Below are 16842 nucleotides of genomic sequence, written 5' to 3' on the forward strand. Positions count from 1 at the left end.
TTTTCCAAAAAGTGTGGAAAATGTATATATTTGTAAATATGTTTTTTTTGTTATTCAAATGTTGTTGTTTTTATCATGCTCATTACAGATTTATTGTTATATTGTTCTAAAGATATCATCATTCATTGTAAATAAAACATTTAAAATTAGTCTGCTGTTGTATTCTTTTAATCTCCATCACATAAGGGTAAGTGTGAACTACCATCCCCCATTGAGTTCACACCTGGGTGTGAACTCAATGGGGTTAGATACAATGAACTCTCAGCAGAGGTAAGACTGAAAGTTCACGCACTTCCCCCACAGCTGACTATATCAACAGTATTTGACACTGGGTAGTTACAGTTTCAATAGGTAGTTATAATAGTATTACATATTTGTATACACTTTTAATACTATAGCTGTGTGAAATATTTTCTATGTATCTTTTTTCCAGAAAGTACAAGTTTAAAAGTTATTCAGTCAAGTACTTTTAAAGAAAACTACTATTTAAAGTCATTAAAAAAGTTCTGTGCACTGATCAGGACATAAAAAATATGTAATGTGCTATATTAATAAATAATTAAATATTTTACAGATACTCATAGGTAGATTCTGTACAGTTCATTTAAAATCACATTTTTTTTTATAATCTTAAGTAATACTTTGTACTCACCATCCACTCCCAAAACGACTGCAATTAAATGCCAGGCTTTGTCCTTTCTCGCATTGTCCTTATAAAAAGGATGACTGATTTCGTATATTATTTTATGTTGCTCCACTTCGATTATAAGTCTCTCGTCGTCCATGTTGCCGACCCTCTGAGACCCTTTGATTGATTGACTGCTGAACTGGTGCCACCGGTCATGACGTAATGTTGATGTGAAGTTGTGATAGGCTACATGAGCGGAGTATTGTGTTTTATTTTGAAAATTGACCGGATGCTCTATGGCTTTTATTATTTCACTTCCTGCCCGGCTCGATCTGCTCTGTGGAAATTGACGCGGTTCAGCAGCGGCTCGCGTCAAAATAGAAGTGCTGCGTAAAGATAGCGCTGCGGCGCGGTGCGCCGCTCCTGGGACGCTGCTGAGACGCGCCGCGGCGCGCCCGGTGGGGATGGTTTCATTGATTAGCGTGGCAGCGATCAGCAGCGGTGACCGTGGCGCAGCTGTTCCACGGCACTTACGTCCCCGGTGGAATACGGGCTTGAGAGTTACCCCGGCCATGAAGCCCTGTCAGCCCAGTAAGACATCCAGCCAGGGGTTCTCAAGCAGGAACACAATAATGAAGGGAGCGCTTTCCATAACATGCTGAATTCCCCGGGTCCTCTGCCTCGTATCGAATATTAGAGGTAGTGATCATTTCTTTGAGAAGTACTTACTACTTAAGCACTTTATAATTATAACTTCATCCATTGATTGATCCATGAGCATCTGCCATGCTCAAAATACAAGAGAGAGAGAGAGAGAGACTGTGTGTGTGTGTGAGAGGGAGACTGTATGTGAGAAAGAGACTGTGTGAGAAAGAGACTGTGTGAGAGAGAGAGAGAGAGAGATTGGAAGGGAGGTAGGAAGGAAGGGAGGGGGGGGTGTTCTCTTTGTTAACCAGATGGTGATCTACCCTTTGAAGCTCCTCTAGGTGTGATAAGCAGTCTTCGCGACAATGTCTCCCATCCCCCAATGTTTAAACCATGCTTCCACCATGTGTTCGACCATAATCGCCATTAAAAAAGAAACATGCGTTTGCACATGGCCACCGACACAACAAGCACTGTGATTCATAAAGGTTGGCTCAATCCCCTGGGACCTAGAGACACCACCACGTGTGGACTCCATTTCTAGCCTTCTGGGTCTAATAACACCACGGTATTGCCGACTCGACAATGCTCTGAACACTCTTTCCAGCTTCTCGAGGTCTCAGCGAACTGTTTAATACAACTTGGATAACATAGCTCATCTGTAATATGTCCCTGTCAAAACACGGACACGTTGAAAACTTAACAAACCCTTTATAACAGATCACCTCTAAAACCCCGTTGGGTATCACATTAGACAAACACATATACAATTCTGGCCCTTTGTTTCCTCGGTTTAGTCTTATAATGGCGACTAAATCATTATTTATAATTAATTCCTAATCAGAGTTATCAGAGTTATCAGAGTTCATCTTTACGTCGGCTTAACTGTAGTGACTATGGACCGGAATAACGGAGCTTTCACGAAAACGAATGCTGATCGCTGATCACTAAATCTGCATAGGTTAGTTATAGGAACCTTAGGTGGCAGAGGCCTGCCACCTAAGGTTCCTATAACTAACCTATGCAGATTTAGTCTTTGCGACGATACGATCTGCTTACCTTTATTTTATGGGCCCGTGGCAGGGGTTTTCAGATCCTCGTGTTCGATCGGCTCGGTCAGTCTAGGTCCGCCTTTCCTTGGATAACTCACGTCGAGGGTCACCAATTGTTAAGATATATTAGTCCAGGAAAGGCCGCCGAGACCGGATCGCTTTTAACTCACTTTATTGGGTTAAGGTGGTTGGTCTATTGTCTATCGTCTATGAAACAAAAGGAGAGGGATCGTATATAACACGCGTGGAGCATCTCTAAGCTTTACGCCGCCCAAGAGATTCTGATTCTAAAATGGCGGAGTCCGAGTTAAATAGGCAGGTAGAGGTGGGCGTGTTCTGTGGCTTTAAAAGCCCGCCCCCTTCATCTATGACGCAAGTCTTACAGCTTATGTTATGTTTACTCAGTATTGTGGCTATGGGAGAATATTATGGCTGAAATATTGTAGCGTTTGCGGCCCGTCACTGCGGGGCTAACTAGCGGAATGAGGAGGACACAGAGTGGCTGGCTGTTTAATCGGAGAACCAGGCTTTATTCCTTTCCATACAAAACTAACTAACGGGGTTGGAGGAGTGCCCACAACAATATGGCGATACCGAACACTGGCTAGCTCCGCCCCCTATCCCAACTGGCCTATCAGGCTGAACAAGGGCAACTCCTTCCCCCCACAAACTCCCCATCAATCCCCCCCATAGTCCTGCCGGGTCGCTACACGGCCCCCCCCCCTAATTCCTCGTCCCTGAGGAAGAGCATAGTCTTGAAAGCGACCCGGAAGTCGCCGTTCCCTCTGCGACCTCCTTTCTCCACCATCCAACAGAGAAGTTCCTGTTGCTGCAGCCGTGTTTCTCGGCACCACAGCTCCAAGCGGCGTCACCTCCTCCCCTTGAGGCACATTCTGTTGCTGTCTCTGTGGGATCCTCCTATGGCGAGGTGACCTGACCCGCGCCCTGGGAGTCGTCACAGGGAAGGCGGGCTGCTGATTCCCCCGGTATGGTGCCATCCTATCCCTGTGCAGCACGACTGTGCGGCCTCTGGGAGCCAGTCTGACTCTATACACAACCTCGCCAACTCTCTCAACCACATAGCAGGGGCCAACCCATTTGCTGTCCAGCTTGGGGCAACGGCCTTTTACCCTCTTAGGTCCATACACCCAGGCGAGGTCCCCAGCCTGGAAGTCCTGCCCCTTAGCGTGCATGTCATAGCATCGCTTCTGACGAACCCCTGCCTGCTGGGCCTGGTGTCTGGCGAATCTGTGGGCCATTTCCAGGCGGTCCTGTAACTGCCTGGCATACTCCGGGCCAGCCATGGCATCTGGTGCATCGGGCGGTCGTCCGTAGGCCAGCTCTGGCGGCGTTCTGAGCTCCCTGCCCAACATCAACAATGCAGGAGTACAGCCAGTGGAGTCTTGGACTGCACTGCGGCACGCCATGAGGATGAGGGGTAGTTGCAGGTCCCAATCACTCTGATCTGAGTGATCTGATCTGATCTGATCTGATCCTTGGGCAATCGTCTAGGCCGCTGGCGGATTGGCTGGGCATCCCCTGTTTTAATAAAGTGTTGGACCAAATGTGTTTGGCCAACGTCGTTGGGGCCAGTGGCAAAACTGTGTCGATACTCATACAGGAGGTTCCATAACCTATCCTGTTGCTCAGAGTTTAGGCCTTCCCGACTGTTCTCCCAGATGCCTCGGACAGTTTTACTGGCTGTTGACTCTTCCCCAGAGATGGGGACCACACTTGCAATCCGTATGACAGCATGGGGGTGTGACTGGGCACATGCGTCTGGTTCTGGGGGTATGAGGTCGTCGGACAGTGGAAGAGGGCTTTCTGCAAAAGGGGCCTCCCATTGTGCAGAACATGGTGGGTCCCCCTCTGCATCCCCATTCTCACCAACCTTGTTGGCCATTTCAGTAGTGTGGGGATCATTCAGGAAGGGGATGGACGTCCCGTCTTTGAACGTTACAGTACGTGCTCCGAAGTCCAGTGAAATCCCTGCCGCACACAGAAAGTCCATTCCCAGTAAACAGTCCTCTTTTATTTCAGCGACCCAGACTGGTTGGCAGGCTGAGTAGGTCTCTATTTCAATCAGAGCCTCCCACCTCCCCAGCATGGGAGCCTTTCCTCCGGTAACTGTGGTGAGTTGAATATCGGTTGCTTGTGTTTGGGTTCCGGCAGGCATGAGGTCTGGGTGTAGGAGCGACACAGTTGAGCCTGTATCCAGTAGGGCTTTGGTCCGTTGGCCATTAACCAACACAGGCACTCTACAGCAGTCGGCGGTGAGTGCATTATGGGGAAGAAGAGCATTGGTGACAGGGTGGTGAAGCGCTTTTGCAACAGGTCGTGTGTCATTGTCTTTGGGGAGTGAAGGGTGGCTCGGGTCGCTCCCCTTTACACCGAGCCCTGAGCGTTTCCCGGCTCTTGCAGGGCAGAATCAGGCACCGTACAAAGGCGCCATGTGTGACCTCTTTGGTGGCATTTCCAGCAGACTTGGCTCTGTCGGTCGTTCGGCGACATCGCTTTGCGCTCGTAGCCCGTTGGGTACGAGGTAGGTCCAGGAGGCTGAATGGCTTGGGTCTTAGGCAGTACAGAGACCTGTCTGGGTTGGTAGTCCAAGCCTTCTGTGAGTATGTCTTCCACTGCCAATGCTTTGTCTAGTGCTGCCTCCAAGGTCTGTGGGTCAGCGAGTCGGACTTGCTGGCGCAATGGGAGGGGTAAGAGGCCGCGAATGAAGGCTTCCTTAGTTAACACCAAGCGTGTTGCATCATCAAAATCAGGAAATCCCCTTTGTGCGAGGTAACGCAGCTCAGCCGCAAACACTCCTAATTTTTCTCCGGGTTCCCGCACTCGTTCGTTGAACCTCTGCCTCATCACAACTGCAGGAGTGGTGCTCCCAAAACGCCTCTTTAAGGCCCTAAATATAGCTTGTGGATTTCCTAGGTCGGCTGTGGTCACATCCAACAGTACTCTTCTTGCCTCCCCTTCCAATGCTGAGACTAATTGAACAGCCCTTTCAGCTGGGGACCATTCATTGGCTGTCGCTAGCAGCTCAAACTGGGCACAGTAGGTTTCCCAAGATGTGAGGCCGTCATAACGTCCCAATTTTATGCGGCTGCCCCTGGGGACGGGGTCTGGTGCTGTTTTTTGGAGAGTAACCAAGGCAGCAGTAAGTGCAGTAGTCAGAGCCGGAACCAGGTCACCTGGTTGGTTAGCAGTGGAATGGCAGCCATGGAACTATCATAATCATTGTTTCCTTTATTAGCATCAGCATGGCTCCCCGCTTCATGTGGCTTAATAACACAGCCTTGTGATTCTCCCATCATGGACATTATGCTGCCTCTAGAGCTATCAAGGAAATGTGCAACAGCACGCTCCATTGCAATGCTCATTCTCTGCATGAAGACATCTTCTATTTGAGCTGTAATGTCTTTTTGTAACTCTGGGATAGACCTTGGTTGGCCACCCACTTTACCTTGACGATCTTTCGGGGCGATGACGTCATCGTTGTCCGGTCTGCGTGCATGTAGCTTGTTTACATCTCTCTCACCGGCATGTGGCTTGGCCGTCGCGGCAACACGGAATGGGCTTTTCTCTACAAAATCTGGGACTTCAGTCAGCAAAGTGGCGAGTGGTGAGTGAGACTTTTCTTCTTTTCTCCTTACAACTTGGCTTGCGTCAGTTGGTTTTCTCATTGGTGTTTCCGGCGGGGTGTATAGATTGAAGAGGTCGGACTTTCCGATTCTTCCTTCAGCCATCTCGGTCCTACGGTAGCAGCTAGCGGTGGTAGCCCGCGCGTGTGAGGGGAATGGAGGCTTGGCTATCCCACTTCTTGACACCAGTGTAGCGTTTGCGGCCCGTCACTGCGGGGCTAACTAGCGGAATGAGGAGGACACAGAGTGGCTGGCTGTTTAATCGGAGAACCAGGCTTTATTCCTTTCCATACAAAACTAACTAACGGGGTTGGAGGAGTGCCCACAACAATATGGCGATACCGAACACTGGCTAGCTCCGCCCCCTATCCCAACTGGCCTATCAGGCTGAACAAGGGCAACTCCTTCCCCCCACAAACTCCCCATCAATCCCCCCATAGTCCTGCCGGGTCGCTACAATATGTTACACTACTGTGTATGCTTCATTTATCCGAAGATAACCATAGCTACTTTTTGATAATTTGGTGTAATGTATGTAGACATGCCAAAGTAAAGCTGGTTTACCTCTATACAATTAAATTGGGTCTCTAACCATTATAGGATCCAGTTTCCAAACCATCTTCCTACCATTGCACTGCTTGAATGGTCATTTATGTTGCTTGAGGGAAATATTGAAATGTTGAAAATTATTTTGTGCCACAGAATTTGGTGTCCAAGCTACTTTGACTATTGATGTATTGTAGTTCATGTTTGCTTAAGGTATTTTTTTGTCAGTTATGTTGTGCCCAACTTGTTGAAGAGCACAACCAAGAACGGGAGGTCCACACATCGACAGTTAAATGTCCCGTTACATTTGTAACGGGACATTTAACTTGTATTTGATCGAATTGCCCTGCGATCAAATACAAACTTTGAGCTATCTTGCACAAGCACAACAATTATATGAGGTCTATGATATGTTCATAATGCAACGCACCCTGTTGAAATGTATTGCTCACATTGGATGTGTGCCATCAATGCACCCAATTACATTAGGAAATCCTGAAATATAACACCCAGATGAAAAGTCAACAAGGATAATTTCGGAGCCATTTGGGAACACTTAAAGTAGATAATGCTGACCTGCAAGTTGGTGAAACTCCATGAAGTTACGCAACAACCGCTTCAGCGCAAGACAGACGCACGGAGCGGCAGACGGTAGCTTTGCCTATGTGCTCAGCATCTCCTACACTGTACAAAAAGCTACCCGTCGCAAAAAAACGGAAAGCTATGCAAATTGTTTGTAGTGAACTGAGGGCAGATCCACGATTGGTAACATTTGCAATGTAGGGTTGGAGAAGGCTATTTAAATATATCAAAGAATCACGTGAAAAACTATATCTCTCCAGCAAAAAGTCATCCGGAAAGGACAATATGTCGAGCCGTGGTCTAATTAATCTCTCTGTGAATTGCACAAATTATTTGCGCTCCGATATCAATAGGCGAACACGTAAAAGCTGCGATAAACGTGGGTTTAAATAGCCTACTCTGAGCAAAACCGGGTTATCTTCCAAACTTAACCTGCGCAAAACCTGCTCCGACCAGGTTTGATTGAGAGCATATGTTTCCATAGCAACTTACATGCCGTGGTCATTTTGGAACGGAAAACCTAGGGTTGCCGCTAACCCTGGGTTAACTTAGCTGGGTAAGTGATAAAACCGGCTTTGTGGAACACCCCTCAGGCAACAACACAAACATAGAAGAAATGAGTACAAGAGTGAACACAACCTCTCAAGTTGGCCATAACGTTAGCCTAGTGAAACTGAAAGAAGTAACATAATATTATTGTAAATTGAATTTGCTGTGTTACAGACACACAAAAAAAGTTGATATAACATAATCTGAAACATGTGCAGTTTAACTCAAAATAAGAAGACAGGGCATTTTTAAAACTATGAGAAGATGTCAGTGATCGTATGTTTGGAGGAAGATTATTCCAGTCCGATGGCGCTTTGAACATAAATGCTTTTCTACCAATTGTTTTATTCACTTTAGGAATGGAAAAGAAGCACTGAGATGAGTGTCGTAATTGATATGTTGAGGAATATGGAATCAAAAATTGTTGTAAATAAACAGGATAATTGCAGTGAATACATTTAAAGATAAACTGTAGCCAGTGAATATGTCTTCTTATATTGAGTGTGGGCCATTTGAGTTTGTTATACATGATACAGTGATGAGTGTAAAATGAGCAACCAAGAACAAATCTACATAGACAGTTATATGCTGTGTTGAGGGGTAGAAGATTGGTTTTAGATATACTACATCAGCATAGTCAAAAAACGGTAAAATAAGTTGTAAGGCAAGTTTCCTTCGAACATTAAGCGTAAAACAGTTCTTGGATCTAAATAAAACACCAATACCAAGTTGATTTTACGAAGCATATAGTCAATGTGGGGTTTGAAGGTAAGTTCTGAGTCAAGCCATACACCTAGATATTTAAATTGTTCAACTCTATGCAGATTCATACCATCATTACATGTTATTATTAAATTATTAGATTTTGTTTTTAGATTATGTTTTGTACCAAAGACCATGGAATAAGACTTAGTTTTATTGAACAGAAGTCTGTTAGATGAGAGCCAGTTTTGAACGATATCAAAGTCCAGTTGAAGAGCATTTTGTATCTGAAATATTAGAATTAGCAGTATAAAGGACAGTATCATCAGCATAAAGTTGAACTGAAGTATTAGAACAAATCACAGGAAGATCATTAATAAAAATTGAGAAAAGAAGAGGTCCAAGTGTTGAACCTTGGGGTACACCTCTTTGTTGTACAAAAAAATCAGACTTACATCTTACATCCTTACACCCAGCTTTCTATTATGTAAATAAGTATTAAACCAGAGAAGTACCTTTTGCAAAAAAACAATTGCATAAAGCTTACTAAAAGTAAATAGTGGTCCACCAAATCAAAAGCCTTCAGATCAATAAAAATAGCTCCTGTGAGATCACCAGAGTCAGATGCTGAAAATATATCATTAGTCAACTTAACAAGTGTAGTGGTTGTTGAATAATTAGGTCTAAATCCAGACTGAAACGGTGACAGGACATTATTTATTTTAAGATAATGTGATATTTGATTGGAAATTATTTTTCCAAAGACTTTTGTGGCAGTACAGATTATTGATATTGGTCTATAATTATTTGGATCATGGACGTCGCCTTATAAGGGTTAATAGGGATAGCGAGGAGGAGGTGGCTTCGGATGTTCTCGTACAAGGGTATGTGTCACTCCGCCAATCAGGGGGCAAAGCGGTGGGAACAGTGAGGACACGTGATCTGCTCCTGACCCCCCTGGTGGTGCATGATCCTATTGGCCGCCGGCTTCTGACCACTGCTACGCTTCTTACTGTGCGTTCACACCAAAAGACAAATTTCGCCGACTCGCGCGACTCAGCGAATGTTGTAGCGCGACTCAGCGAAATCTGTCGCTGTGCTTAATGTGTGCTTATTTGTGTGCACTTAACGTGTCTCGGGGCGAATTTTGTCGCGGAGCGTTTTTCCCGCCAACGGTCCTTCATGCTAATTCAGTCTCTCATCAACCATGGCCGAGATAACAACCATTGCGTGTCTGTATCTGTTGTGGAAGAGGGAGAGACGTCGGAATGCCCGTCGTTTATGGGTTCATCATATAAATCGGAGCCGTACAGAGCTCTGTGAATTTCACCGTCTTCTCCAGGAGCTCCGTCTGGACGACGACCGCTTCCAGCGGTATTTGAGGTTGACTCCGGCCCAGTTTGATGACCTGCTAGCTAGGATCGGTGCTAGGATATCACGGTTGGACACCAACTACAGGCGCTCCATCTCGGCTTTGGAGCGCCTGTCCATCTGTCTCCGGTGAGTGGTAGTTTCATAAAAGTTGTATGTCGAAATCGAACATCAAACATTATATGTTTACATACATTAACATTTTCCACGGTAGACAGCGCCATTTAGTGGACGTTGCAGATTACATATTCCAATGATTGATTATCCTCTGCCGACAATAGTATAGTTTGTAGTCAAATACAATAAATAGATCAATTATGTTGATGAAATATTACTCCTGCCTTTGTAAATGTGGCTTTTTTTATAAATGGACGTGGCAAAATTATTGTAAATGTATGATTTTTACACCTATAGTATCTTCACTTCAACATTTAATTTAAATTATTATTATTATTTTTTTTTCTGCAGATACCTAGCCACTCCTCCTACAGGACCATCGCCAACAGCTTCCGTGTTGGGGTCTCCACAGTCCCTGGCATTGTCCCTGATGTTGCCACTGTCTGGGACTGTCTGGTGGAGGAGTTCATGGCTGTGCCCACAACAGATGGCTGGAGGGCCATTGCAGGGAGGTTTGAGGAGCGGTGGAATTTCCCTCTTTGTTGTGGAGCATTGGATGGCAAGCATGTGGTCATCAAAGCCCCTGCTCACTCTGGATCCCAGTTCTTCAACTACAAGGGAACTTTCTCTCTGGTTCTCTTGGCAGTTGTAGATGCGGAATATTGTTTCCGGGTGATAGATGTCGGGGGCTACGGAAGAACCAGTGATGGTGGAATTCTGGCCAACTCTGCTTTTGGTGCAGCGCTTCAGTCTGGCACCCTCCAACTGCCTGCTGACCTGCCACTACCAGGAGCTGACCACCGAGGACCACAGCCACACGTCTTTGTGGCTGATGAGGCCTTTCCACTCCGGAAAAACCTCATGAGGCCGTTCCCTGGTCGCAACCTGCCGAGAGAGAGGCGGGTGTTCAACTACCGTCTGTCCCGGGCTCGGCTGGTTGTGGAGAATGCCTTTGGGATCCTTTCTTCCCAGTGAAGGGTCTACAGGCGTGCCTTCGAGGTCAACATAGACGTTGCGAAGAAGTGTGTGAAGGCTACCTGTGTTCTCCACAACTTCCTGCGGAGGACAACCCCCCCAAGTGCATTGAGGGGGAACATCCCAGTTGGTGAGGAGGACCCACTGCCAGGTCTGGGAAGAGTTGCTGCCAACAACTCAGTGAGGGAAGCCATCAGGATTCGGGAGGCCTTCACATCCTTCTTCTCCGCAGAGGGAACCGTCCCATGGCAGGACAACGTGTAGCGCACCAGCACACCCAAAACGGCTCTTTTAAGAGCCACCCACAGATTACTATTGAGCCTACTTCCTGCAATTACTATATTTATATATATATATGTATATATATTCACTGTGTCACTCTTCTGACTTAATGAAGCATGTCTCCTTTACATACAACAGTAATATGCCATTATTAATTAAGTTAAATGTTAAAGTTTGTTTATATTTTGAAATCAGGTAACTGACGGTCCTGAGCCGTATTGCTTTCCTTCTGCTGGCCTCTGTTCTTCTTCCAGGGAAGCTGATTGCCTGGCCACCTCACTGAGGGATTGAACTCACCTGCCGGAAGCCTGCATAAGATGGGGGAATCCAACATGGTGCTCTCGCTCTCCCACCTGGAAGGCTGATGCTGCCCGGCATCCAACTGGGTTTTATTTGGGGTTGTTATTCTAGCCCTTTAGCCTTTGTTTGCATACTCATAGTTTAGTTTAACTGTCATATCACTCAAACACCACACTACACTACTGAATACTGATGTGTTTTTTTTTTTAAGTTACTAAATAAATGTAACGGGACATTTAACTGTCGATGTGTGGACCTCCCGTTCTTGGTTGTGCTCTTCAACAAGTTGAGCACAACATAACTGACAAAAAAAATACCTTAAGCAAACATGAACTACGATACATTAATAGTCAAAGTAGCTTGGACACCAAATTCTGTGGCACAAAATAATTTTCAACATTTCAATATTTCCCTCAAGCAACATAAATGACCATTCAAGCAGTGCAATGGTAGGAAGATGGTTTGGAAACTGGATCCTATAATGGTTAGAGACCCAATTTAATTGTATAGAGGTAAACCAGCTTTACTTTGGCATGTCTACATACATTACACCAAATTATCAAAAAGTAGCTATGGTTATCTTCGGATAAATGAAGCATACACAGTAGCATAAACAGTGTGTCAACTGTATTTTTTAAATAAAGAACATGAAGCCACTTTTTTTAATGAAAAATAATTTATTTTGTGTGTGTGTGTGTGTGTGTGTGTGTGTGTGAGAAAGAAAAAAATAAAATAAAAATGCATGGATCGTTCCCTGCAACGATTGTCACCCCAGCGAACCTGGCCTAATTGTCCAAATTATGCAAAACTGGGTTATAATAACTGTTTGCTTCATATAATATTTTGTGAATTTGGAATTTGATATCTTTGGCGTGGGGTGGCAATCGTTGCAGGGAAGGAAGGAGAGATTTAAAAAAATGCTCGTCCTCGGAGAGAGGTGCTGGAGGAGGTGGAGGCGCTGGAGCAGGTGGGGGCGGTCTCCTCAAAACCTCCAGGAGGCACTGCTCCAGGTCATCGCCCCTCCCCTCCACTCTCCTTCTCCTTCTCACTGTTTGAAAAGGAGACAACATTTTTGGGTCAGGAAACCGACAAAAAATACATTCAACATGAAAGGCTAGGAATACATAACTAGTCATACTCAAAACATAATTCATGCATAGGGACCCTCATGACCACATAAACAAAGTGTAGCATGCAATAAATGTAATTTCTCTCATGTTAAATGACATACCTGGGGCGATAAGAGGAGTGGCAGGAGTGGCGTCAGCAGCAGGGGTTGGTGGTGTGGGTTCAGAGGCAGCAGCAGCCTCCTCCATGCTTGTGCTAGCGACATCTTCTGAGGTGACAAGAGGTTGTAATCAATCTATAGAACAAATCATGAATCTGTCATGCTGTGTGTGTGTGTGTGTGTGTGTGTTCACTTATCGACCAACCTTCACTCGCTGTCCCTGCTGCTGCCTCTGAACCCTGGTCCTCTGCGATCCTGTCTTCCTCGACCCCCATGTTGCTACTCGTCTCCCTTGGAGTAACAAACGGGTCGAGGGGTCTGCTGCTGACCCACTCCTCTTTCCTTCTGCCTCCTTCCTCCTCTCCCTCAGGTAGGTGTCCCTCAGCCCCTTCCATTTCTTACGGCATTCGTCCTCTGACAAGAAACAAACCTACGTTGTGAAATCTGAACTGAACTGTTGAGTGCTAACTGCTAACTAACTAGCTTGGTTCATAGTAAAATACAATTGATAGCTAGAATAAAGTAACTTTTAAAGTAAAGTAATTTTTTAAAACTTACCACCCAGCCCGACGTCTTGGCTGACCTTAGACCACGCAGTCGCCTTTTTATTGCGGTCTTTATATCCTTTCGTGTTAACGGCAAAAATGACTTTGTGGGCCGAAACGGCAAGTATTAACTTTTCCTCCATTTTTGCAGTTTGATCTGGATCAGGAAGTGAACGCTACGTCACTCGGGGAGTGAACGCTGATTGGCTGTTTCAACGCGAATGCCGCGGAAAAGTTGAAATATTTCAACTTCTGCGAAATCTGTCGCTCATTTGCGCGACAAAATCCACGTGAACGCGCCCGCCCGTCTTGGGGAAAACTGTCGCCCCGTCAATCAAATCTTGTCGCGGGTCCCGGCGACAAAAAGTTTTGCCCTATACGCGTCTCTACGTTCACTTAACATTGAAACGTGTCGCGGGGCGAAGTGCGGTGTGAACACACAGTTAAGCTGGAAAAGAACAAACAAACACTAATAAACTTGAGAAGGTGGGTGTGGATATGAAACATCAATAATGCATCAGATCCCTATGTCAGAAGAGTCGGTCTCGCTACTGTGTCGCCTGAATTTCTCCATCTCCGTCCCTTGGATCCTGTGTAGGGATGTCACGATACCAGAAATTTAGTAGTCGATACCAATAACAGTGAAATTCCACGATTCTCGATACCCAATTCGATACCACGGTCAAAAACAAAACAATAAATCCCATGTACTTTATTTATTAAAAACATTTAAACATTCCAAAAAACAGTGGCACTGGCATGTAGCCTTCAAGTAAGGAATAAAAATAAACCACTATTAACATTACAAAAAAAGAACAGTGGCATGTAGCGTTCAAGTAATAATATATATTTTTTTTTAAATCAAAGTCATGCAGCTATGCGGCTGGCGTTTACACTTGCGTGCATAGCGGGGTTTAAAACATAACTTCCATCCTAATATTAAGTAATATAACGCAGGTGCGCAAGGCAGCCACAGGAGACGCCAACATTGTTTTCAACTGCTCGGTACCGCGGCGTATTAATTAACCAAGTTTTGAAAAGAAAAAGTATTTGAAGCGAATAAGCAACGCTGTTTTTGATTTGTTTATTTGGTTTTGAACGAATAATTTTGGATGCATGCATCGGCTTTGAGTTGGTTTGTTTACTTTGAAATTGCATATGCTCGCAACGCACACGCACACGCACACACACGTTCACCGCCGCACCTACTACAACCTGCCGATCTTCAATCAAAACAACACCAAGTAAGTGATGCCGTACGCAGTCGTACCATGCGTGTTTAGAAGCGCAACATTGAAACGGGTCCCATCTGAAACAGTTGCGCGGCGTTCCAAACGCAAAGTACTTCCAGACGCGACTCTTGTTATTCTTTTTATCGACGAGTCGAGGCGGAGCCGTCGCACTCGCTGCAGCTGCCGTCTTCCATGTTCCCGTGTAGGTGTATATGCTGCCCACGTGACGTCCAGAGGAATTGCATCCTCGGTACCTACGGTACTAAGAAAAACAAGTATGTCACGTTTTTTTAATTTTGGTATCGACTTGGTACCGAAGTATCGGTTCTCGTGACATCCCTAATCCTGTGTTTAGCGGAGTCGTACACCTCGCATCGAGACTGGTGGAGCCTCGTCTCACAGATGGTCAGGTGTTTCTCCAGTCTTTCCGGTGCAAATTTTCTATCACAGTATTGGCAGGGAAGCAGCTGGGTGCTGGCTTCTGCCTTCTCTGGGATTGGATCTTCCACTTGAGAGCCCATGCACAGGCCGCCTCTGGCCCGCTTGTTCCTTCTTACCGCGAGAGCCGTGACCCCCAGCGGAGCTCCTCTCCCCCCCCTGCTGCTCTTCCTCCTTTTCGCTTGCTCTAGCCTGACTCAATTGAGACTCTCCTCTCGTTTTGACCGATGACTGAACGCTGCTCCTTTTAGTTCTTCCTTTATCGCCGTTCGAGTTCATCACTTCCACGCCCTCGTCGGCCCTCCTGCTGAGATGTCCGCTCGCTCCTGTTCCATAGTCGCTGGGCTGCTCCGCTCTCCCTGGTCTCCTGGGTGGAAACTTCTCCACCATTATGCCCTCTTGTGTGTTCCACTTGTCCATTTTTCCTTCCTGTGGATTGCCGGCCCTCCCTTCTGTCCACATCCCTCCTCCTGCCTTGTTCTCTGCTCCCTGTCTCTGAAGACTCCCTGTCCTGTATGATGGCCGTCCTCCAAACGTGCTCTGTCCTGAACAGCTTCTCCTGAAGGAGCAGCTGTTTCTTCTGTATGGCCTGGGCCAGACGCCGTTGTTCGCCAGGCAGCTGGTCGGGATCTCCCCACGGATGTCGGGATGTGCCGATGCCTGTGGCTGCCTTAGTGGGGTGATGGCGGCCCTCTGTGTGACCCAGTCTGGGGTTGAGGGCTCTCTTGACGGAGACAGGCTTCAGTGGAATACCGTCTGGTACATCTTCCTTAGCGTTAGAGCTGACGGGATTTTTCTTTGCAGAAGTACACTTTGTACGAAAGGTGTGTCCGGGTTGCCGAGACTTCTCCGGTGTATGTGCTGTGTCAACCCGCTCCCCACCAGGGGGAACCGTGGGCTAGTGGTGGACGGCGTATACCGCCGCCACCCACTAGCCGGCGGCAGAGAGCACGACTTCACTCACCACAATCACCCAGATGAGGTACACCTGGCCGGAGGGGGAGAAAGAGAGCTGGGGGACAACTTAAAAGGCAACCAAGGACTCACTCCAGGGGGAACAAGAACGACGAGCATTGTGGAAGACCGTCGATATACAGCCAGACTCGAGTCTCTCGGAGGCCATAGTTATTATAGTATATCTCTTGTTCACTAAGTGGTTTTTGTGAATAAACGCAGACTTCGGCTTTAACCTGGATTTGTGTCGTGGTGCTTGCCGTGAGATACAGACAATTGTGAATCAAGACGCCACAGTGGCTGATGCCTCTTTTCCTCGCAGACTTTTTCTTTTTGTTTGTTGATGCTTGAGTGGTCCATGTTGCTGCTTGAACTTGAACCCTCCAGAGTGCTGCTGAGCGCGGACCTGGATAATAAATAGATGCAATCAGATGAAGAAAAAATAACTGACAAATGCAAACAAACACAGACATGCAGGGTTTGCACCGATCTCGGGAAGTAGATATCACCCGACACAGGATTCGGCTGACCTTCAGCTGCAGATTCTTGTTGAACTTGATTATTTTATATACATAGATATGGTGTGTTATGATATTTTAGAGCGGTTCAATCACAAAAGCCCCTGTCAGGGAGTCACATGGGAGTATGGGCGGTACCACCCCCATACTAGTTTACGACCCGTTTATTCAATGGCCCTGGCAGGGCGCTATCCTGGTGAGCATGAGCAATACAGTGGGAAACATTATAACAAATCAAATCAATCCCCAACAAAACATCGTCTCTACAGGTGTGTGGCTAAGTGTGGTGCAAGACCAAAACGAACATCAAACAATCTCGAAAAGGCACGATGAATACCAAGACAAACATGGCCGCAGAAAAATGGCGATCCTATTGAATGCAACCTAATTGCATTCAATTATTTGATCCAATGGCTACAATAAAAAAAAATGTTATCGCAGTCACCTTTCCCCCTCACCCATTGAACTCCTACAGATTTTCAGGTGAAACTGGATTATTTTGAAACGTATGATGTTTGTGTGCTATATCCAGGC

At 46.1% G+C, this 16842-nt stretch overlaps 1 pseudogene across 1 annotated transcript; it reads right to left on the minus strand.

The window, feature by feature from the left end:
• Window positions 1-14842: 14842 nt before the first annotated feature.
• Window positions 14843-16150, minus strand: LOC311369799 (annotated as a pseudogene). The gene is made up of 2 exons: window positions 16081-16150; window positions 14843-15697 (listed from the first exon to the last, which is right to left on the minus strand). The product of its transcript is annotated as an uncharacterized misc_RNA (transcript).
• Between the last annotated feature and the right edge of the window lie 692 nt (window positions 16151-16842).

The sequence above is a fragment of the Micromesistius poutassou genome (assembly GCF_964030765.1).
Source record: "Micromesistius poutassou genome assembly, chromosome: 24".
In the NCBI taxonomy this organism is placed as follows: Eukaryota; Metazoa; Chordata; class Actinopteri; order Gadiformes; family Gadidae; genus Micromesistius; species Micromesistius poutassou.